At 38.4% G+C, this 24,799-nt stretch overlaps 2 long non-coding RNA genes across 8 annotated transcripts; both read left to right on the top strand.

Moving 5' to 3' along the window:
• Nucleotides 1–32: 32 nt before the first annotated feature.
• Nucleotides 33–22,957, top strand: LOC136263561 (uncharacterized). Of its 2 annotated transcripts, XR_010704703.1 has the most exons (6): nucleotides 33–99; nucleotides 4,747–4,911; nucleotides 13,420–13,474; nucleotides 13,530–13,614; nucleotides 13,667–13,804; nucleotides 22,695–22,957. It is a non-coding gene; the product is annotated as an uncharacterized lncRNA (long non-coding RNA). The 2 variants fall into 2 exon arrangements; XR_010704698.1 differs by lacking the exon at nucleotides 33–99 and having other exon boundaries at nucleotides 3,338–4,911.
• LOC136263547 (uncharacterized) lies at nucleotides 17,729–19,274 on the top strand. 6 transcript variants are annotated; one of them, XR_010704696.1, is made up of 7 exons: nucleotides 17,729–17,949; nucleotides 18,002–18,068; nucleotides 18,116–18,227; nucleotides 18,276–18,369; nucleotides 18,419–18,658; nucleotides 18,714–18,887; nucleotides 18,944–19,274. It is a non-coding gene; the product is annotated as an uncharacterized lncRNA (long non-coding RNA). The 6 variants fall into 6 exon arrangements; XR_010704690.1 differs by having other exon boundaries at nucleotides 17,730–18,068; nucleotides 18,714–18,774; nucleotides 18,829–18,887; XR_010704689.1 differs by having other exon boundaries at nucleotides 17,731–18,068; nucleotides 18,714–18,768; nucleotides 18,829–18,887.
• Nucleotides 22,958–24,799: the final 1,842 nt, after the last annotated feature.

Below are 24,799 nucleotides of genomic sequence, written 5' to 3'. Positions count from 1 at the left end.
CACGGTTTAATCTAATTAATGCCCATTGCTTTAATTAGCGCACGTGCTTCAACCGTCTGGATTGTCTTACTGCTCATCAGCTGTGTGAAGACTTCACAGGTACTCTATGTTGTGCGAGTGATAGCTATTAAAAGCTGTTCAATGCAAATTTTGAGTTTATGTTATATGCCTGATATTAAAAACTGCCCAGCTAATGTGACAGTATGTGAAAACTGGAAGTATCAATGAAGTGTAATGGAGTTCATGATATGTTGAGGTTTAAATTGTGAACCTATCAGATTTACAAAGCTATACACGAGGGACTCTCAAACACAATCAAGACACTACCTAGTGTAGGACCCATGAAATATATTAACGGGGACACACCTCTGAGGCGCAGTGCTAGAAAGAAGGATTAGAAATTGGCCTGCCTGTCCTTGGAAGGTAGAAACTGTTTTGTAGGTTAATTTGTTTATAAAAGTGTCTATGGCCAACCTATAGAGGAGTTACAATTCTCCAAACCCTGTGCACAGTGAATAATAGTTTTATCACCTGAATCGTTATTGTGGATCCCCCTGCTTGGATGGGTTTAGGCATAGATACTATACTAATAATACGGGATTGGAAGCTCCATTTCGCGTGCCGGCACTCCTCGTTGTACCGGAAGTAATTAATTTGCCGGTTGTGTCATGTCATTAGTTATGTTGCTATCTTCGTTGCTATGCTCTATTATCACAGGACGGGATTTGGCTCTTGTTCCATGAGCTGTAAGTTTGTCTGTATAAAACAAAGAACTGTAGTTGTTACACTAAACCCACTCGAATCACTTAGCTTTGCCATAATTCCAGCAATTTACTGGAGGACGCTTAGAAATACCCGAAACAGGTACACAAACTATGTGATTTCTCATTTGGTTAACACTAAAAATCTTCTGGAAATAGTGTTGAACTGTACTAACGTGCGGCACAAGCCATTTGGAATTGTCTGTACTTTAATATAATTCCATTAGTTTTTACTGTATGTCTTCAAAGACTTGACAAAGAGTCCAAAATACAGTTTCATAGTGTTCCCCAATTTACGTTGTGCTACAAGACAATTTGAGCTTAATTGCACAGAAATACTAGCTCATATATCATCCTATACACTTACCTTGGTTCTTCACTACTCTTAGCTAAGTTGGTATCGAAATAATCACAGACTTTTGTAGCCTTCACCAACTGAAAGGCAGGTCCGCAAAACTACAAGGAGTGCTTATTTGGAATGTACATGCTATATTGAGTCCGCGAATGGAGCTTCCAATCCTGTGTTATTAGTATAGTATCTATGGTTTAGGTGACAGATTCTCACCCACAACCCATCTGCACTTTGCACATCGTGACTGCATCTAGTAAGCCAGACTATTAAAAAAATGCAGTAGCAGGTGTGGGTGGTTATACTAAGTTGTGCTGGACTGCTTTATTGGAGTATAAAAATTGAAAAGTGCAAGAACTATGCACCCTTTATAACAAAACAAACCCCTTAGTTACCCTTCTGATATGTGGGTAGCACTTCCCTTTTGTCATTGACCTATAGAATGTGATCTATTATATGTAGTGTAGTTGTCTAAAAGTTGATGTGTATGGTGATGGAAAGCAGGTACATAACAATGGCCTAAAATGACCTGCATTTAATGAATTGAGTATTTTTATATAGTATGTACGGTGAATGTGTCTACCTCTTGAATGTGACCACCTTGCTGCACTCATCATATGTAAGTTATTGAAGCTGTTGTGTGGTCCCAATGGTGGCCACATACAAAGTATTCAACTTATCCACCTGGTATGTAGCCAACCTGTTTGTGACTGTCTTGTTACAGAAGGGACAGGAGAAATATTCTACATGTTCAGGTGACTAGTAAAATAGCTTTGTAGCTTTTGCAACTACTGTTGTGTAAATTAAACACGTGTTTTGTAATCTCAGATTACAACCATGAAACAATTCTATACTTACAACATATAACCAGCCAGCTAGCCAGTGTATGTGATTATTGTTTACCCAGAATCAAACTTGTCAGGATTTGACTTTTCAGTGGCTTAAATCCTAATGTATATATACGGTGAAACCTGTTAGTCAGGACACTTGACAATGAGGACACCTGTGTAATCTGGACACTTGGTAATGGTCCCAAAAGTATCCCTTAGCATGTAAATTGACCTGAAAAATAAGGACACCATGATAATCAGGACAGTTTGGTTGGTCCCAAGGTGTCTTTAATACACAGGTCTCACTGTATACATCATACAGCTGTATATAGAAATTGTTTTGGTTGTAGTACAGTATAGTAGAGATCACCAAGGATATATGGTGTGTAGTCTTGTTAGCGTATCCAGAGGGTACAGTTTTAGAATAACTATGGGATTATTGCCTTCAGTGTATATGCACCCATTTTTAGTATTAGCAAAATTTGGTACATTTCCACTACCAAAGTTATTCTGAGGGACCCCAAATCATTGGGCTAATAGTGCATTTACACTAGCAGTTGGGCGCGGTACGGCACAGCACGGCACGGTACGCTTAATTTTGCTAGTGTAAACGGGTATCAATCCGAGCCGAACTGTTACATGCCGGGCTCGCCTGGCCCTGCTACTTCAACTGTGCTGGCTCGGTACGGCACGGCACGGTAGACAAATTGAAACAAACCTTGCTATATCCTTGGCTGCTGTACGTAAGTACTATGGCTTCTACCATGGCCAAACGTGAAACAAAGTCCAGTTACCACGTTCAACTTGAAATGAGCTGTCCATCGAGCGGTAGCCGCTGATATTGTCCCTCAAACGGATTGCTGGTAAATTGTACAACAACAGCTTGAAACGAGCTTGAAAACGGTGAGGGCATCTCGTAGGACGATACTTTAGCTATCATGTACTTATGTATAAACTTGCCCAGCATGGTTATTTCCTTACCAATCTAAATGTGCACCAAAACGTACCGTACCGTGCTGTACCGTACCGAGCTGGAGCTACTAGTGTAAACGCACTATAAGTCTCACATGTGTACAAGCAGATATGGCAACCAATGTTAATGATGAAAAAGTTGTTAATACACCCAGCTTAAAAGTCAGGGATAAAAGTATAAGTGTAAACAACATGAGATACCGTATAATGGGAATGGTTCGCGGAAGAAAACATTCGCGAATGATTTACTATTTCCTCATTCGCGAGAAAACGTTCGCGATTTACTTCATAAAGTTATTTACTTCATAAAGTTGGGTGCGTGCCCACAACAAATAAATTTTTTTCCTTTGCTGTTTCGCTGAAGAAGTAGGCATTCACGATAATGAGCGCGGATGATAGGCATGCCTATAGCCTCTTGCCGGGGGCGGCAATAAAACCAAGGCTAAGACACGCTATTCCGGCACAGAGAATCGCTGGGCTGCAATTAGCTATATTTGCTCCATTTAGTAGCACTGATTTTTAAACTGTCACTGAAGTTTGAATCTCTGTTCGAATCACACGCCATGGTCCTGCGCCTCACTGGCTATACCGTACGCATGCCGGTTAGCGAGTAGCAAGTAACTACCCGTTCAAGGGGTAGTCACCTCCATACCACCAATTGATGCACTTGCGACCGGGATCAAGATTTAATCAAGTGATCAAGGGGTATTTTTGCAGTGAATCAAGTGATCAAGGCGGCTACAAAAGTGGCGATCAAGCACCTTTGAAAGCTAACTTTGGGCAACACGAGAATTTACTAAGCTTTTACGGTTGACGATCAAGAATCAAGGCTCTTGGAAAGATGAAATCTAGTGATCAAGGCAATATTTTGGTGATCAAACTTCTTGATCCCGGTCGCGAGCGCATCAATTGGCAGTATGGAGTGACTATCCCTTGCCACTTATGCAATCGTTACATGAATGCTACATCAACTGATCCATGAGAAAAACTTTTAATTGTAGGAAAAATTTTGCAAGAAAACATTCACGAATGCACCTAAAATCGCGAAATACACGAATGTTTTCTTCCGCGAATCATTCCCGTTATATGGTACATGTAGTAATGACCTTCACATCAGTCAATAACACCTGAATACCTGTAGTACATGTAGAACTGTGAAGTATTGCTTGGGAGTCAAAATGAGTTTGTACAGCTTTGCAGAATAGTTTTGGTACCTAAATGTGCCAGACATTTTACTTTTACTTAGAGTGTATACTAACCAATAAGTCCCTCCTGTACCAAACTAATATAGTCTACATGGCTATACGGGACTCATCACAAAAGTGTATGTTTCCCACCAAAAAAATATTGACTGGTACCATCTAGTACTGTTTATCCTTCACTGTAATTTGGAGTATACATCGTACACAATGGAGGAGTAGAATTCTAGGAAAACAGGAACAGGTGGAGGCAGAGGAGGTTGGTCATGCGTCATAGTCCTATGATGTATTGACACGTGTTAATGCACAACCATAAATGGCATATGAAATTGGTGTTGGTATTTTCTACCCTTTTCATCACATCCACACGAAGTATTCAAGATGTAGCCTTTGTTTCTTGGCTAAGAAAGCCACACAACATGCTTCATGGCTGAAAGAAGGGCACTGGGAGCCATAATTTATCAATACTAATTCACGCATTAGAATACTTTATATTTATACTGAGGTGTTGGGGTTGAATGAGTTGAACTTTTCTTTGAGATCTTGAGATGTTTGATGACGCATGACCAACCTCCTCTGAGGTGGAGGGAGGGAGTTGCTTAGGTGGTTTGTTTATTCTGTCACTTGGTTGCTAGGAGATAGATTATACAGCCCATGGGAGTGTCCCTACCACATTTCATCATGATCAGAATCACAACAAATTGGATTTTTGTTTGTTCACAGGATCTGATCATCACTGGTGTGAATAAGTCTAAATCAATCACAATGTTGGGAAGAGTGATTTCAAATCATTGTGTCAAGTAAGAAAGTATAACACAATTGTACCATAGTAACCATCTATCGTGTGTTTAATGAATGCTAATTTAAGTGGTTGTTTTATTAGAGTAGAGTAGAAATCTCTTTTAAAACTGTGTGTGTGTGTTTTTTTTTGTTTTTTTGTATATGTATTTAGATACCAGTTGGTCCCCACACACTTACTCCACTAGTTGTTCATGTTGTTGATGTCTCTGTCACATACACATAAAATCAAGTATGTACAGCTGTAGCCTTTTTTAGTACTAAAAGCAATGTCAGACCTACAGAAGGATATTTACCATATTCCTAACACATTACTGTAACTGGCTGTAAGCTCTGTATTGTGTCACTAAGTGAAACAAATGTGTGTTAGCTACTGTACTGTGTTTGTGTTCATGAGTGACTGCTTGATTGTACCATCGGCCAATAGTTATTGCTTAGTCAGAATTATTGCTTGGGTATAGGTGGGGGGTAGTGGCTAGCATCTCAAGTCATGTCTAAAAATTCAATTTCAGCACATAATTGTTTTTCTGGAGTTGGGAGCCAGACCCCTCTCTTTACATGCTTAGCTTGCATCTTATTCTTAACAGTGTCGGCCTCCTCCCCAACTATGAGGTGCTTCCTTTGCCTACTGTATTACAATAATGTTCAAGTACATTTTTTGTGTATTACATTACTCATAACTTAAGTACTGTACATGTTGGGCATTTCAGTTATCCAACATTAAGTCGATTCCAAAGACTGAGGTTTCATTGTGGTTGTTCATGTTCAATGTTTATCACGATGTTCATGTTTGAGATAGTTGTAACTAGTACACAGTAGGTAAGCTAGATTTTTTCAGTTGGTAAACAACCCAAAGCAATGACACAATAATCTCTGTAATGTGAATGATCACGAGGTGAATATTCATTCCTGAGGGTTGCTTATCTGAAGACTCCTAGCAATGCGTGTTTTTGTTATTTGGGTGAGCCTGAGTGAGCTCCACATTAGTGGAAAGTTTCATATGTCGATCATGTGTGTGATAAAGCACTGTAGATATTGGAATTGTGTGTGATTCAACAAATTACAATCATACAGACACTACCTTATTTGGTTAGTGTTAAAAGCCATGCCATGGAAAACGACAGCCATGATTTACTGACGGTCCATGTATATTATAGTTGACATGTTCATTACACAAAGAATAACAATTGTAGTTTACTGACGTTCCATATAAGGTTTGTACAATGGTTCATTACTTGCGGTTGCATGATACTGTAGTACAGTGTAGTTGGACACACTGACGGTAGTTGATTTGATCATGACTATGGTAACAAACAGATTGTGTCACCCAGTTCTAGAAATAATTGTAAATAGTTGATCAACCAAGATTTTATGTACATGCGTAGGGTTCTGCCCAGGAATTCCTAAGTGGTGGCCTAAAGTTAACATGAACTGATATGCTGTGTGTTATATTAGAGTATATTACATGTGCAGTAGTGATATGTAAGAATTGTACTGGTCAGATTTAAGAAGGTACCAGTCGGTTTCTAGAGGTACTGGTTGCTTTGAACCACTGCCAACCAGTGTGGGCAGAGCTCTGTTAATGGCTTTGTTATGGAATTGTTTTCCATTTCAAATATTTTTAGTGGGGCCTTGAGTAGGGCAAATTTGAATTTGTGTGCTGTACACAAACAGGTTTGTAATGGTTCATCTAACAGGGTTTAGCAAAATTTCTTAGCTACATATATGCTATGTAAGAATGTAAATAGAATTTACTGAAAGCTAACAAGCTAGTGTACAGAGTTACCGGGATTACTTATTACCATCTACAGTGTATATGGCAAAGTCTAGGGAAGTGCTCCCAGAGGAAAGTGCATTTTTATACACTTCTACATTTGTAGGTCTGGGATTATAAAGCCTCAAGGAAAATTTTAATCAGTTATCGTCAGATCCTGAATCCTGATCCAACCAATTTATTAGTAACATGACTAGAGACACTGAAAACTATTTTTATTAAAGAATGAACAATGCAAAATACGGTTAACGTAAACAGTTAAAGCTATGCTATGCATCATTATCTGCTAGCATGTGTAGCTAATACAGTTAGTGACATAGGTCCCCAGTGGTCCACTTTATGTCTACCATAATGTACTTGAAGGTGTACTCTTCTCCAAAATTGTTTTCTGAGTAAATTTCCAAGGAGAGTCTATTGTGTGCTCGTGATTCATTAGTGTGTAATGACCTGAGGTAGTGTAGCTACCTTCATAGGCAGTAGTAGCAGGCCTTAAATTAACGTGCAGTCAACGGACAAAATCCACACAAAATCCACACAAAATCCACACAAAATCCACACAAATAGCACAATTTCTGCACATAATTAGTTTTGGGCAGACACACATGTCCTTGTAAAACCAATAGTGGTACCATAAAAGCTGATGTGTACATGTTTGTTTGTAGTGCTAACAATAACTGTCACTTGGTTGCTAGGAGATACTACATTTTCCCAACCCAAGGATTTACCAATGTCACCTCCCCTTTGTGTACTGCTATCACCAGCAGCTGTAATGACCACAGCCTGGTGATATGTTGCAGCTATGTGGTTGTGTTTAACCTCACAACTTTCAATGGAAACTCCCTATTCCAATTCCAGCAGTGTACATAAAGTGCTCCTCTAGCTCATGTCTGTACAATTTGATGCTATGTCTGTACATTTGTATATATATAAGGACATTTGTTCTCGGCACCTTAAAAATTAAATTAAGGCCTGTAGTAGTTACGCAGCTGGCCCATTTCTGCTTTGTACTGAAGAAGAAGTCAAACACTTGAGGGACCGGATTGTTCGTATTTATTGGTGGCCCAGGTTCGTTATATTTACGATTTTTTAATGAACTCCCAGATGTACCCTCCATGGGACGGCAGGGCATTTCATAGTTCATACGATCTTGCACAGTATATCCAGTAGAATTGTATCCATCAGAAAGAACCAGATAGAAATCACTGTCATGAGTGTTGGCATACGATGAGTCAATACCCAACTTCACTTCAGCAATGATGTGCATACCAGCTGAGGTGTACCCAGCAGGAAGCAGTGAAACACTGAGTAGTTTTTGCCAGACACTCCTGAATTTGCATTGAATTGACGTTTGTGGTACCAGCTCGTAGTTGGGTGCAAGGTTTCCATGTGAGTACAGGTAGTCAGCTGACAGTGTTGGGCAAGTTACTTTGTAAAAGTAACTAGTTACATATTACATATTACTTGCAACTGAACTATTTAGTTACAGTTACATATTACTCATAAAATAAAGTAACTATAATAATATTACATATTATATTACTTTATATCCACAGCCTTAAGCTGTCACGTGTGAAGCTACCACTTTAACACGTGACATGATTGCGTTGTTGGACAATGTGCAAATCTTGGTTATAAGTAAGAAGCTGGTGAATAAGCTTCATTTAGTAGGCTTCATTACTTCGTTGTGGCTAGACGTTACTCAGAGGATAACTAACGAGATTAGTAACTTCTTACTTGTAGTAATAATATTACGTAATATTAGACTCGTTACAGTAACTATATTACTTAGGTAACGCGTTATATTTGTAAGTAAAGTAACTTGAGTTATATGTACCTGTTTTTATAGCGTATTTCGTTATATTACTTAGTTACCACAAAAGTAATAATATTACGTAACGCGTTACTCCCAACACTGTCAGCTGACAAGAATTGCTTCTGTAAGAGTATGTTAGTTATTACTAGTGACAATTATAGTAACTCACATAAGCTTGAGTAGCATTTGCAAGAGCCATAATGCAGCAGATTAACAACTGAGCTGAGCTTGCCATCTTGAAGGTCTGAACCGTTGCACTAGGATTGGTCTCTTATGGTCTGTAGGTCTCTTATGGTATGTAGTGTAAATTGTGAGCATTTTATACTGCAAATCTGCTGACATAGCCTGTATAGATTACATGTTTGAAGTTGAGGTGATTCCAGTGTTACCATAGCTACAGGTGTATGTAGCGAATGCATTTACTATCATACAGTAAGGTAGTACTGTATTCTAATAAAACATACTATATTGCAATTCTGGTAGGTTGATATGTCGTATAATTATGTGGCAGCATGTTTATAATAACTGTAAGTATAAATCAATCTTGTTTGTTACTTTTTGTAACATAATTTTGACTGACGAACCTGCACATACCATATCAAAATAAAGGATGGTACTAGAGTTGATGTTTTCGTCTGAACGTGTGCCCCAACTATCAATCACTGACTCTAAAGTGAAGTGGCCATTATACTTCTTTTTCAACTATACTCAGTCCATTACACAGCATTGCAAACAAAGAACAGTAGAAGAAGTATCCCTGCAATCAAATACCAATCCAGTCATCATGGAAAATATGGACAATTACATTTGTAAGCCATCACACACTACTGTGAATCGACACCTTGGGCTGTCAGCAAAGGGGGATGGGACACAAAGGAGCTAAGATAAAGGTACAGTAAGTCCATGACAAGTGTATTGTTCAAACTGCAGTATGCCAAAAGACACCAGTCAAGCTGAAGTGATGTCGAACAGTGAAAAAATCAAGACAGTAGCCTATCCATTATCGAGTTATGCTTGTCTGAAGGCATTAGGTAGGCAAGTAAGAGAAAAAATCCATTGAATAAAAAAAAATGTAGCAATCTATTTAGGGTCATACTGAAGGCACTTTTGGGCTTGGTTGTACTTGCCAGAAGGTATGGACCTTATCCACAATGACATCATAATTGACAAAATGGCCGTGTTTAGTGTGGGAACTTCGTGCATAATCACTAAAATGAGCTTTGTTTGTGCATTTCACGACATGAAACTATTGGATAATAAAGGTGAAAGACTAGTTAGCATGATGTGGTGATGCAAAATAGTCCCACCAGATGAAACCAGACTTAAGTTTGCTATCGACGCAAAACCATGCGCATCTGTCTTGTAATTAAGTATGTATCCCTCACCTTGCCCCTTGCTGCAGTATGTAAACGTTAACATAGCGAACCACCATCTCTCCCAATACCCTCTGTACAAAAGTGCCCACACTATCAGTTTGTGCTTTGACGTCATTGCAGATAAGTCCATTGTGAAGCTGGTAATATTTTTGGCCAAAAATTTCAAACCTATATGATCCTAATTTACAGTACAGTACAGTACAATATTGGTGCTCGATTAAACTGTCTACCATCCTCATATCTGAATAGCTATATTGTATCTCAGCATTATCAACCTTGCTGAAACTACATTGCTTGGTGGCAAGATATACGTAGATAGAGCGATGGTGTTTCAGCAAAATAGTATTCCATTTACTGTAAGTAAGAAACAAACTTTACTTGTAGTCATGGATTTTCTCATTCATACAATAGTTGCACATTTGCTTGTATACCAGTAGTCCACTTGTTGTTTACTGGCACACAAAACAAACTTCAGTCTTCAGAAGTATGAATACTACATTACATTACATTAAACAAGATGTGAGACTATCATGTTATACAGGTTATGCTTTTAATTGTTACTTATTAAAGTAAATACAAGTACAGTGTAGAGTGTAGAGATGTCCCAACTTTTATGTATACATACATGGTAGTGATGTGCGATATATCGAAAAAATATCGATTTCGCGATAATTTTGTCGATATCGTTATCGTATCGATTTTCGATACTGCTTTAGCAGATTTCGATATTTATCGAAAAGGTAATATTTTGCGATAATTATCGAAATATCGAAGAATATTTCGATAAATCTACAGCATTTAGTGTGTGATCGCGCAATCACGCTAGAAATGAAGGTTGGTTCTGTACTATCTAGCCACTTTAAAAACTTGTCTACCAGTTTCCTAGGCTTATTATTAGTTTTATGCAATAGTTTGTGTGTAAAGTGTATTTCAAGCATATTTATAAGTATCGGCCGCCCACGCAATTACACCACACACACAATTAAAAATTATCGAAAATCGTATCGAAATTTCGATATTTACCCCAATATCGTATCGATAACATATCGAAACAAGTTGATGTTGTGCTACTTCTAAAAACCAGGCGCCATGCAGCTAGCTAACTCATCTGGAATAACTATAAACAGTATATACTACTATGAATTAACCAACTATGTATTACTACTTTGCAATAGGGTAGTTTGGGTTGTGCAATAATATAATTAGCTATTTCTCGTATTTCGTAATTCATGAAATATTCGTAATTCATGAAATATTCGTAATTCGTTTAATTACGTTGCTATGCACTGCTAAGGAAGTGTTTGTTAAATAAACCGCTTTTACCAACATATTACACACAAAACTATCTTCTAAACTGTTTTATAGTGTGACTAACGTGTTTTTTCCCACAAATTCTCTCGACAAAGCCTCAAAGCTGCTCTTCATTTTCGTTCGCGTAAGTAAGGGATACGCCCCCTTTCAACTCGAAGCGATAGGCTATTCCTGGCAGTGTACGAGGCCTGCACCGTTGTTTTTCAGTTGATAAATGCCTGAAAACCTCAAGGGGAAGGTAGTCTGAGGAAAGTCACCACACCCGTATTTCAGTCCGCCGAAAAGAAACCACCTCAGAGCAAAGTTCACCTGTGCAGAAGTTTAATACAGACTTCATTTCACTTTTACTTCTTACGTAAAAGCTGCTTTGACCGTTATTAAACGATTTTGCTCACGTGGGTGCGTACGGACAAACATAGGTAGATAGGTAGATAGGTAGATAGATAGGTACACACACACACTTTTACGAAAACAATTTCAGTAAACCAGGCGTGCGCCTGGTTTAATAAAAATCCTGATATTGCACACCACTAATACATGGATATGCCATTGAGTAATAAAAGTATGAAGTGCTATAATAACATCTCAATTAATAACGTGTCATTCAATAATGTGACAACTATATAGCAATGGCATCAGAATCCTGTATAACAATAGCTGTCAATATTGTTATGTAGTTGGGAAATTTTGCATTTTCCCAATGATAAAAAGCAGAGAAACAAGATATGTGAATGATGGTAGCTATTAAAAACAGTTATGTGGGAAAATCCCTACACTGACATGTTACTATCATCTGTTCAATGCCGAAGTAGGGATTTTCCCACATAGCTATGTTGTAATTGCTACTATCATTCATATTTCTCTGCTTTTATCACTAGAACCCTTAAATTTAATTATTTTTGTACTAGTTCGTCAACTTTTTTGCTATAGCAAAGCTAAGTTATACGTGTACATGTAACTGTGACTGCTTTATTAGAGATCTCGGTCTCCCTGATTGTCTCCAGTGAGTTTTGCAATAGGTGTAGTTTGTAATGTGTAGTTTTCTACAGCAAAACCATAGTTTATTGCTTTTACTTTGTATCCTAGCATTGTAGTTATTTTTATCAATCACTTTATATCATGTCACTGGTACATTAACTCATTGTTGGTTCAAATTTAAACACTGATATCATGATATTTAGTAATATCGTGATATATGGTTGATAATATAATGTCCATGAAAAGTTTCAATATCGTGCAGCTCTATATAGAACCATTGTATGCATACAAGGAACTAACACGTTCCTTGACTATCAGACGATGGTTACCAGATTGATTAATGTAGTTGCTACTGATTATGGCTACTGCAATGACAGGACATACTGGACAAGTGTGTCACACGGTCACATTAGAACAACTACTTTAGCACCGGATATCTGATTAATTCTGTTCTCTTGTATCAGGTGTGTATACAGTGTTAACTTTATAATGCCGTAGTACAATAGTTGCTTTACTCTATAGTTACTGGGTATTGGGAAAAGTGAGGAGGAACTGCCCCATCCACTTTTCAAAGTGAAGGGGAGTTGCCCCCCTACCCTATTTCTCTGTCCCTGGTTATCACTAACACTTATATAGAGACCTGGCTAGTAGTATTGACATTTTAAACTACTTGCTGCTTTCAGCATATGGATTTTTATTCATCTCCAATTCACTCTTTTCCTGTGGGGACTGTTTATATTGGCTGATGAATTATTTAGTACACTGAAATGTTTATGAATCAATTGTTTATTTGTTTGAATTGTTAACTTCATTACTAGGGCTTAATGTGACTTCAGTAACTTATTATGTGTATTGCTATAGTCAGTACGTGTTCACCTGAGCCCCGCCAAATATAGTAATATCAAAGAAGTGAACACATGTTCACTCCCAATGGTTTTGTACTGGAACAAACATGTTTTCATGTTGTTTTAACAAGTTTGCATGCCTGAATTATCTATACTAAATGTATGGGATACTTTTAAAGCCTCATGACTCACTTGTTCTTGTCCCTATCAAAGCGCTTTTTTGATAAAGAGTTTTGGCATTTAAAGGACTTCACAGCGCTACTAAATGTTTGGCAGATGGTGCTTGTTATTAACAAGCTAGACTATAATACTGACATGGTGAGGTATTGATGAAACCATACATGTGTGTATGCAATGCTTGAAGAAGTGTTGTGAGGTTTTGTGCTTTACTGGTATATTTTATCATGCTGTAGGTTAAACATCTCATAATACCTGCTTCTTTTAAGTTTTGGGAAGTTTTGCTTAAAGGTGAGTACTCCTGCTATATTTTAACACTACTAATTATAAAAATCCTCCAACAAAGCTTTCAGCTGGAAGTGACTAGAACTATTGGAGAAGCTCTAATGGGAACAACCCACAGTGAAACTAAGAAACAGAGAAACATTTAAGTAAGTGATATGCTACTAATGTACATGCTATAAGTTTGTATTACATCCCCAGTGTCTCCAAATTTTAGTCTTGCCTCTAGCCAGTGATGATTAGTGCTCAAACTGGCACAGATTGTGTGAATCATGTCATCATGATGGCTGGCCACAGGTACTGGTTGTGAGGAACATCTACAGTGTAGTTGAAAATGAGGTACGTAATACCAAGAGTATATAATGGGGAAGGGAATGTGTCGAACTTTTCTATACGGTGTGAAAAATGAGCCCGTAAAGTCCTATGGCATCATTCAAATGACTCAGCGATTTGTGTTGGTTGGTGGCTGATTAGAAGTGCAGTGGGCACATTTTGAGTGAAAGAACGGTGTGCAGTACTCGAGAAAAGTATGGCACATCGCACAGAAGAGCTCACCATACAAAGAGAAAGATACCAGCAGCTAATGTGGAAAGCAAACATTGAGGTTTCATCATGATCGAGATTTCATTCAAGATTTCATCATGGTCGCCATCCCCTGCCTTGACAGCTCTACTAGCGAAAGTGACATGTCTAGATGGAATTTCAGCTGTTGCAATTCCATTCAGACCACCCATCAAAACTTGTAAGGTGTTAAATCTGAGCAGTCAACAGCAGTCAGGTTTACGAGAAGAAACGAAGATATGCGAGCTACTTTACAGGCTCATTTTTCACAGCCTATAGCGCAGTTCAAGACTCTCCCTCTCCATTATATACTCTTTGTAATACCAGGAGCTCATCAAGTCCGTAGGACGAGGGAGCATGTAACTCCATAAATGGTGAAATTCAAACATGGCGTCGCAATTTATTAATAGTAATTTAAACAGTAACTGTATAAGGATAAACACATACCGCGCATGCTCGCTAAACCGATCACCACTGGCACAATACTGTAGTCTTCTTGCTCCAGCAGTGAGCGATGAAACTCGATTCCTTCAGTATTTACTGCAGATAATCTGTGCTGCCGCCGTGGACTGATAGCCGGCCCACTTCAAGTACATTACACGGTATAAAGCAAGAATGTTTCCTAGCAATCTCCAAAACATCTTGTCACTATTTCACTCCGTTAGTTAAGCCCTTTCCTCAACATTTCCTTCCTTGCCATCTCTTTCACGAATTAATCCAGGTGCTGCATATTTGTGGCATGATTATTACGTAATTCTTTACCCTATGATCCAATTTTTACTATATAAGGAATATACTATGTTAAGAAATGTCCGCCATGTTTGAATTTTGCTGTTTACGTTGTGAGTATGCGGAGTTACATGCTCCCTCGTCCTACGGACTCGATGAGCTCCTGGTAATACACATACTGAAATTTATGGTTTGATTATGATTACCCTCATACAATGCAGTAATCATATTTATTGTGGCAGTTGAAATGAACTAACTATTTACAAGTGATGGTAACATAAGAATTGAACTGGCTGTAAGTACACCTGCCCCTAATTATGGAAAAATATCTAGTAACTTATTGTCACAAGCTAAGGCTAAATTGTTGCATTACTGTAGATACGTATCTGCCAAGCAAGGACAATGTTTTAAACTTGCCTGGTTAATTGTTGAAGTTAAGGTACTCACCTACCATATGACTGGAAAAGTAGACGTCAATTTGCGGTAGCACCATGTGATGACTTCCCTGCTGTATGTTTGTATTGGAAATAGTCTGAGATTTCCATTGTGACTGGATTGATGGCAGAAGTCCTTCTCTCAGTGTTCTTCATTCGGTAACAGGTTGAACATAGCTGAAAATGAAGCATAATGACCACTTCACTATTTCAATAGTACTATTGCTACTACCCAGTATCGTGATACAGCAGTTGCGTGTAACTGTACGTCACAGGTGCAGCATTCAACTGAAACGTGTGGCATTTATACAACTAGGTGCTAAGAAAATTGTGTGTTTCATTGTCTTGCTATTGTAGGGTGATTTACAGCCAAACTACATCAGTGTTGATAATCGCCTGTTTGATTTCTGTGTGCATGGTGAAAATAGTGTCTATTTGCCCACTCAGAGCTCAAAATAACAGTCGGCAGTCTGCAGTTTTCCGTTCAAATCCAGAGGAGGTTAGACACGCACACATGAGCGCATACATTTTGTATTGAAAGTTTAACCAAGCATTCACGGAAGTTTTCACAAATACCATTCGAGAGTGCACTTCAAGTTTAGTCTATTCAGCCGGTCAACCCCATTCAACCCCACTACTCCAGGCACGTAAATTACTCTTGAAATCTACAGGGATCACGTGTGTAAGTGTTTGCTGGGTGGAATCCATGTGTAATACTATAGGGATGCCTTATGTACGTGTATTTAAGCACAATAATTGCCGAAGATAGCAATGTACATGCTAACAAAGCCTCTCAGAGTATTGAAAAAGAAGAGCGGATGCCGCTAGTTTGGCCTCACAGAGAATCGAAAAGAGAATTACAAACTCGCACACCCGCCTTGCAATAAGAATTTGCTGTTCATCTTAAGGAGCACAAGGTAACGTGGTGTGGATATTGTTAAACATTTCTTCTATCACTTACTCCATTAGAAATATGCAATTAACAGTAATAAATTTCAGAAGCGCTTGTATCGTGTCCAACCTCCTCTGGTTCAAATCCCTCCTACAACTGACCAATATTTGCTATGGTTGGCAGTTACTGCCTAGCATGTGAAATATCACTTAGCAGTGTATTAATGTGTCATAATAGTGTCAAGCAAATATTTGCAGTATTCTGCTGAAGTAACTCTCAGATTCAGCATGCCTCCAGACCCCCTAGCTTAGCATCTACGCACACTGGTTATGCAATCCTGTCTACATCCCTCAATATGCACAGTCGAAAATGTAGCACCGCAGATCAATAGTCAGCAACTGCAGGGCAAATTTTGTTTTGATCTGCAGTCACTGCAGTACATATCTTTTTCATTATTTTGAGCATTGCCCACTCATTTTCGAAACAAGTCGACCTGTAAGTTGGTATGGTGAGGAGAAACTGCTTTCTTTCTTCATAATTGTGTCAGAAAATTTTTTAACACAATGGTAAACATGAATAAACATCACCCTTCGTGAGTGCTCCAGCTAAAAGTGAGATTTTATCATAATTTCAGAATCCAGACCAGCTGCGCTCTCGTCCTTCTAGTATATTAGTACCTTATAATAGGTGAATGTAACACTGTAGTGGCTGAGCTATCCATACTTGCATTATGGCAGTAGAATCAAGTGTGCAATTTTTATGTATTGTGGTGGATTCTTGCCATGCACTGTCAGCAAAGATGAATAGGACACAAAGGAGGATGCATGTAAGTCCATGAAGCATGCATTGTACATACTGTGGTTCCTTGCGGCACTTATGGGCTTCTGTTCATTGTGATGTCCCAGCCAATATTGTGTGTATTTGAGTTGTGTGCTCACATACACATTGTAGCATCTATTTTCAGGAGTTACACTGTATTGTTTGAACTAGTTGAAGTGTCATACAGCACAGTAGTACTGTATAGTAGGGATTATGGAGGTTTGCACTCTCTTAAAAAATGTTGACCTGAAACCAGCCACACAAAAGCTTTTTAGTGCAATAGCAGTATTGGTTAGGCCCAAAAGTGGCCTTGGTGTAAGATCTGAAACATTTCTGATAAGCTGCTATGAATGTATTATTTAAATTATTTCTTTTTTGGCTGTTGATCATGTTCAAACTTCAAACATCAGGTAGTGGTTGAGTTTGAATAGTTGTCATATGAACTATGGTAATAAGCATTGTAGCGTTTAACCAAGTAAATACAGTTACTGGACCTTGTATACTGTGTGCATGCGTGTGCATGTGGTGTAGTGATGTGCGATATGTGATATATATCGAAATGTCGTGATAAAAATTTTTATATTGTGATATGATATAGAATCTTTATATCGTGATATAAGCATAGGTATAGATTTTAACTATAATTAGAGAATAATGTACCCAAGATGTCATTGTACACTGTACTTTTTTTGATAAAAGAGCTTGCAATTTTGTATGTTAGTCATGTACCATGTTGTATTGTACTTCTATAGTACGTTCGCGTTGAGCTGAATCCTGAGTTGTTGATTAAGAAGCCATACAAGTTCAAAGACTTTAAACATAATGTTTATGACGCATTTATTCGTAAGCCCATGTTACGGGCGCGCACTTAATTGTTGAGAATATGGCGTCCAGTGTACCGTCAGCGAGTGCGGAGCGAAATCCTTTTGGGAAGACGTTAAACAGCCAAACGAAGTATCTACTTATGAAACTATGGGAGTACTTTAAGCAAGAAGCGAAGAAATGTAAAATTTCTATCAACATCACGGAGAGAATCTCGAAGGCCACCGGTATTGTATCATGCCTTCTTTGCTGGGTTTTGGCATACATTACGCCACGCAGGGATTTCAAGGACATCCATTAGAATGGAGCACCGCTAGAAAGGCGATTTATTTACGCCAAGAAAAAGGTACAAAATGCACTTTGCACAAGCCCGCTCAATTCTGTAATCGTCAGGTACAAATGTTCACGAGTCCTTGTTGATACAGACAGTTTTAACCCAGATACTATCAGACAAGATCCATTCATTGTACGGAAGGGAGGAAATCTATTGCTCTGAAAGATTTTGGTAAGTTAAATTTTGAAACCTGGAACTTTGTCACTTACTCCGTCTTAGGCCAAACTTAAGAATGATGGTGTTTTCTCTGGGGGTAGAACATTGCTTTAAAGAGTGATATGGGATTTAAGTACAAGACGATTAATGACAAGAGGTTAGCATTGAAACTGTTTGTGCTTTAATTTCACTACACGTATGTGCAGGGTATGCTATGAGCAGCCCTGCACAATCCATCAGTATCATAAATATTAAAGACGAACGAGGTGCAACAGAACTGAAGGAAGACCAGTTGTGTATTTGGATGAGACTTGGGTAATGAAGAACTTCTAGAGCAATTCCTCATCCAAATCGGCAGTGATAGTGAAGATGGTGATGGTGGTATTAATGAATTGTCCACTAGCAGCAGCGGGTCCAAGTCTTCTTCTGGGCTTACTTCATCTGATGTAAGATTGTTTGATATTTGCAGCATTGGTGTTATAACTTGATTTTGTTCCCCAGGAGTCATCAGGTAGCTGGGATTAAACTCTGTGAAGTACATAAAAATACAGATGAAGTACGTGTAAGTGTGTGCACTTTAATAAAAAATATCATTGCTTTATTGTGCTATCCGAAGTTGAACATACCATCCCTTGTATATTTAATCAGTGCAGGAGTGTTTGGAAGTCACTACAGGTACTATCAGCCCAAATTCATACAAACAGTATTATTTCATTTGTTGAAACTTTTAGAGTTTTTTGGGAATGTAACTTCAAAAACAAAATGCTGGCTGGAAAAACTGTGTACATGTGTGGCGAAGTGATGAGAAAAGTATTAAAATGACAAATTGACTAAATGGGAACAGAAGACGATAGTCAGCTGTGGTGAATAATGTGAAGTAAAATACATGTTGTTTGGCTCACTTGCAGGAACACCAATGCTACATAACGGATTTTGAACTGTTATAATTTGGTTTTTTTCTGTTTTGAGGCTGAAGAATGTTTTACCTGAATATAAGCTGTTTTACACACACAAAATCTGTTTTATTTTTCTTGTAAAAGTGTATTACAGCCTCTTACATAAGGGATGGTGAAATCATGCGTGTTGAGGGCGGGAATGTGACGTCTGGCTTCGCCACAAACATGTGTCAACACGACCATCAAAGGGCCGCGCTTTAGAGGCTTCCCCATTGAAAATGTATGGCGAAACTTTACAGTGCCATAACGGGAGTGTCTTACATTCGAATGAAGCGCTTTTAATATATTTTTAGCGGATCGAGAAGCGCTACGTATCGAGCTATACAGGAGCCCCATGCGATGTAGCAATCGTAAGTTATTAATCGTTTTTGAGGGTTCAGCTCAACGCGAACGTACTATAGTACATCAGTGTTACAAAGGTCAGTGTAAATACACTAGATGAGTGATGAGTTGTTGTATATCGTGATATATATCGTACTGTGATATATTTGTGCAATAATTGTGATAGGAAAATATCCTATATCGCACACCACTAGTGTGTGTGTGTGTGTGTGTGTGTGTGTGTGTGTGTGTGTGTGTGTGTGTGTGTGTGTGTGTGTGTGTGTGTGTGTGTGTGTGTGTGTGTGTGTGTGTGTGTGTGTGTGTGTGTGTGTGTGAGAGAGGCAGCATAGCCAAGTGATTACGACATCAGCCTGGTAATCAAAACGTCCCAGGTTCGATTCCCGGTTGAGGGTGTTGTTGTTTCCTTGAGCAAGAAACTTTACTCACATTGCTGCAGTCTACCCAGCTGTTTAAATGGGGACCCGGTGGCCTGGTGTCAACTGGGGAAGCAGCCCACCCAGCTGTAACATCAATGGGTACTTGGTGTAAACTGGGGAAGCAAATGCCGAACTGTCCTTGTCTCACTTAGTGATGTTGGAGTCGTTGTGGAACTTTAGGTTCCAGTCCTGGACAGTCCTCCTATGGGTTACTAGCCCTGCCCCAGGAGGATTTTCCTGCACAAGGCTCAAGTGCCTGAGTGGTGTACAGGCATCCCAGTGCTGGTTCACTGGGCGACAATAGCTATGTTTTGCATGGCTATCGGAGGTTTTGCTTTGCTTTGAGTGTGTGTGTGTGTGTGTGTGTGTGTGTGTGTGCATACGCGTGCCTATCATGCATGTGTGTAGCCTGTATATTGTATTTTAAGATTGGGTACTGGGTAGTCAACTCAGTCGAGGCATCTGTTCTTATTTACAGGAAATACACACATCATTAATAATTATGTGTATTGAAAAGCTACCTGCCTACCACCTACGAAATAAAACTCAGAAATTTGAAGATGATCATATAGACTTGCCATGTTGTTACTCTCTTGCTTTAGTCACATGTTGTACGTGTGTTTGTGTGTGTGTGTGTTTGAGTTTTATCGTAGAGTAGGGGCCTAATTAATTAGCCAGGGAAAGAGATTCCTGAGATTTCAGGAGACCCATTGGTTTAAACACATGACACAGCACTTGCAACATTACGAATTTTACACCTCAGCCTCTCAACTCATTTAAACTTTCATTGCAAGTTGTTTGTTGTCAAGGCTCATCAAAAGCTTGGGTATGACATAGCTCATAGGATTTGTATTGAGCAACTTTGATGGGTTTCATTGAAAACTAGGTGCCGGTCAAAAGCTTTTCCTACGTATATGCAATTTAATAGTGTGGTGAACCCAGTGGCTTGATATTAGTATATGGAGACATCATCATGTAATGTAAAGTGTACCGTACAAAGTGGAGTGCAAATGGCAGCTCTGCAACAATCGAAAAGAGAAATTGTATTCAAGGTCTCCATAGTAGACCTGAGCCAATTATGCTTTTGAGCATTGCTCCAAAATTTACACTGTTATGCTGAGTTGTGTACAATTATGCTTATTTTGTCTTGGCTGCTCTATTAGAGTACTAATGCATTTGTGAACGTTCTGTTAGAATATTGTTCTATTATGATCTTTAACTAGTCTTTCCTTCACAAGTAGCTGTGAACTGTGTTTGCACACTATTCCATTCTGCACCATGCAAAATACGCAGATTTTCAGCTTCTCTGATAACCTTGATGGGAAAATCCCTACTTTGGCATTGAGCAAAATAATAGGCCTTTTCATTTAACTAACCAAAAATGTCATTAGTAATAACTACTTCCTTCACTTTTCCGGAGTGCAATATTGTTAACCACAACTCGTGGTTCCAATTGACTCCTGTACAAAAACACATTTTTTTAAAGCTAAAACTTTCATACTACCGTATATGCTTCCCAAGTTTCTTTAGATGTTAGATGTGGTTTTCCTCTCTCAGGAATAACTTTGTCTCATTGCGTTATCTTCGAGTTGCAGAAGTTGTCTATACAGCTGTTCATGTACTTAATCTCTTCATTTAGTGCTGTAGTTAACGAAGCCACTGGTGATAATTCTAGTGCTAATGATAGTTCACCACCATTTTCGCCACTAACAACCATTTAAGCCAAGCTAAGGATAGCAACAACAGAAAATAGTGGTCTTATAGTGCCGACATACCTGGAGCAATGGTGAAGGTGCCGTTAGACCAGTGCAGTGTTCCCAAACTTTGATGGTAGTTATTGTATAGAGAAACCAGTGTACTAGAGAGGCTAAAGAAAGTAAAAATAGCTGGCAGTGATGCTAGGAATCTACGCACTGCTGGGAATTTATTTGACACTTTTGTAGCTCTTGGATAGCTTGTGAGTGCCATGCTGTTGATCTGCTACATTGCTGGGCTACCTGTATACACTACTCTCCTTTCATGCTGTTTCAGTGAATGATACAGGACTAGCATTCATCTAACATGGCAATAAAGCTAAGACAGCTTCAACTTGATAATCTCACTAATTACTCGCAGATTAGCACTGAAAGTAATAATCCACCACTCACCAACGCTTACCCATTCATACGAAATTGTTACTGTAGCGATATATACGGCAGCTGTACTGGTATAAACACTGCCAATATCAATGTTAATGTATTAGTCATTGAAGGTAACATTGCACTCCAGAAGCCATGTCATAGACCAATTATGTTATCACACAACATTCCACTGCCTTAAACAAAAAGGTCTATTGTTATAACATGCCAATGTAGGGATTTCCCACCGAGCTATGCTGCAATACCACCATTCATCTCTTGTTTCACTACTTTTTATCACTTGGATCCCTACTTTATTTTTAGAGTAAGTTATTTTTAATATACTAGTAATTATATTATTGGAGCATGTGTCAACAAATTACAGCCTTAGTGTATGCTCTATTAGAGTAGTTTAACAGAGTTTTGTATGTAAGTAAATGTGCTGAACAAACCTCTTATTTGAACACTTCATGTTGTGTGACACAGGTTTTGTGGATTTTAGTAAGGAAGACCATTCCTGTCCATTATAATACAATGCCTACATGATGTATGTACAACTTCTAACATGACCCACTGTCTACTGTAAAATTTGTAACATACTAATTTTACATTCAAGCACACAAGACATCATTTTGTGTGTTTTGTATGTAGGTCCCTTACAAGACACGTATGATTTGGAAGACTGATGTACGTATGTGCCAAGCTGATCCATCTTATGGAGTAGGATTAGGTTACACAAATGCCACCACTACTTGCCGGACACTAAAAGTATAGATCCAAAGAAACTGGAGCTGTTGGAGTCATCTCTACTGAAGGACACTGCGACATTTACTGTGACTTACCACTTACTGTACAAACCTATAAGTATAGCTTAGCAGTAAAGTTCATCATTATTACATGATTCTTTTATAAAGCATTCTGTTCCTCATTAAATATTTACTCTTGAGAGTACATAATGTTGATGAAAATCTCACTTAGTGGTAGTCACATCAGGTAGCACCTAACACATAGTAGCTTCGTAACCTCTTTAATAAGGCCACCTCATTATCAAGGCCATATTATTTTTTTCTTAAAGCAGTTTTTTTTTATTATATGAAAACTGTATTTAGCTATGCATGCAAGCAATTGTAAATACAATAAGAATTTGCATAATCATGGAGGGTTAATTATTACATATTAGTATTGTATTTCAATTTTAAGTATCATTTATTTCTTGCAAATTAATATGAAATTGTGTAACCTTTAGCTAGGCCTGTGCACTGCATTCTCATTACGTTGTAGGGATCAATCTAGTTTTGTTTTTTGGGTTTTTTTTGTTAGCAATTCTTTTATTTTCCATTTAGTTTGCTCAAATTTGCTAAGCATTAGTTAATGTTAATTGGCCATTCCAACTGCAATAGCAATGTGCAGTAACTGTTCTATTAGAGTATCTACATCTTTTGTGTAAAGTGATTATCCCCACTTTATAAATCCTACCTATATTTTTCTCAATGCATTTACCAGTCTATTCTGCCAAGAAGTTTGGCAACTAGTTGACGTATCTCTAACTTAATGTCTATTATATCTAATCCAAAACAGCCAGCTGTAAAAAAAGTGTGTGGCCCTCAAAAAGGCTATGGTGAAAAAAGATGTGAAATCCAAGGTGGCGGCCAAGAAATGGCTGTGATGGTAGGTTAATGGTAAAAATTTCAATAACAACAATTCAGGTGAATTTTTGTGCCGCTTGGTCTTGGCAAAAAATTCACCTAAATTGCCGTTATTAAAATTTTTACCATTAACCTACCATCACAGCCATTTCTTGGCCGCCACCTTGGATTTCACATCTTTTTTCACCATAGCCTTTTTGAGGGCCGCACACTTTTTTTACAGCTGGCTGTTTTGGATTAGATTTCACTTCTTTTTGTATTTGTATACCCCAAAGCCGGCCATAGGCCGGCTTTGGAACTTTTTTAACCTGTCTTTTTTTCTTTTCCACAGGAAGAAGAAAAGATGAAGCTGATGTACTTTAAATATTTCTGATTTTATCAGTAAATGTACAAATTATATATATAATACATATATTTATTACAGAACTCTCCATGGTGGTTTCTTTGTAACTGAACACTCTACAAAGTGACTTCTTCTTGCTGCTCTCTCTACAGGGTGAATTGTTTGTATAACTGAACAATATACAAGTAACTTCTTCTAGCTGATCTCTCTACAGAATGGTTTCTTTGTAGCTGAACTTTCTACAGGTGATTTGTTTGCAGCTGAACTCTCTACATGATGGCTTCTTTGTAGCTGAACTCTCCACAAGGTAACTTCTTCTAGCTGATCTTTCTACAGGGTGATTTGTTGTAACTGAACTCTCTACAAGGAAACTTCTTCTAGCTGATCTCTCTACAGGGAGATTTGTTTGTAGCTGAACTCTATACAGGTGATTTGTTTGCAGCTGAACTCTCTACATGATGGTTTCTTTGTAGCTGAACTCTCTACAAGGTGACTTCTTCTAGCTGACCTTTCTATAGGGAGATTTGTTTGTAGCTGAACTCTCTACAGGTGATTTGTTTTCTCTACATGATGGTTTCTTTGTAGCTGAACTTTCTACAAGGTAACTTCTTCTAGCTGATCTCTCTACAGAGAGATTTGTTTGTAGCTGAACTCTCTACAGGCGATTTGTTTGCACCTTATAATTAACTCTCTACTGATGGTTTCTTTGTAGCTGAACTCTCCACAAGGTAACTTCTTCTAGCTGATCTCTCTACAGGGTGATTTGT

This window comes from Dysidea avara, chromosome 1, assembly GCF_963678975.1.
Source record: "Dysidea avara chromosome 1, odDysAvar1.4, whole genome shotgun sequence".
NCBI classification, from domain to species: domain Eukaryota; kingdom Metazoa; phylum Porifera; class Demospongiae; order Dictyoceratida; family Dysideidae; genus Dysidea; species Dysidea avara.
This window is presented reverse-complemented; position numbering and strand designations above follow the sequence as displayed.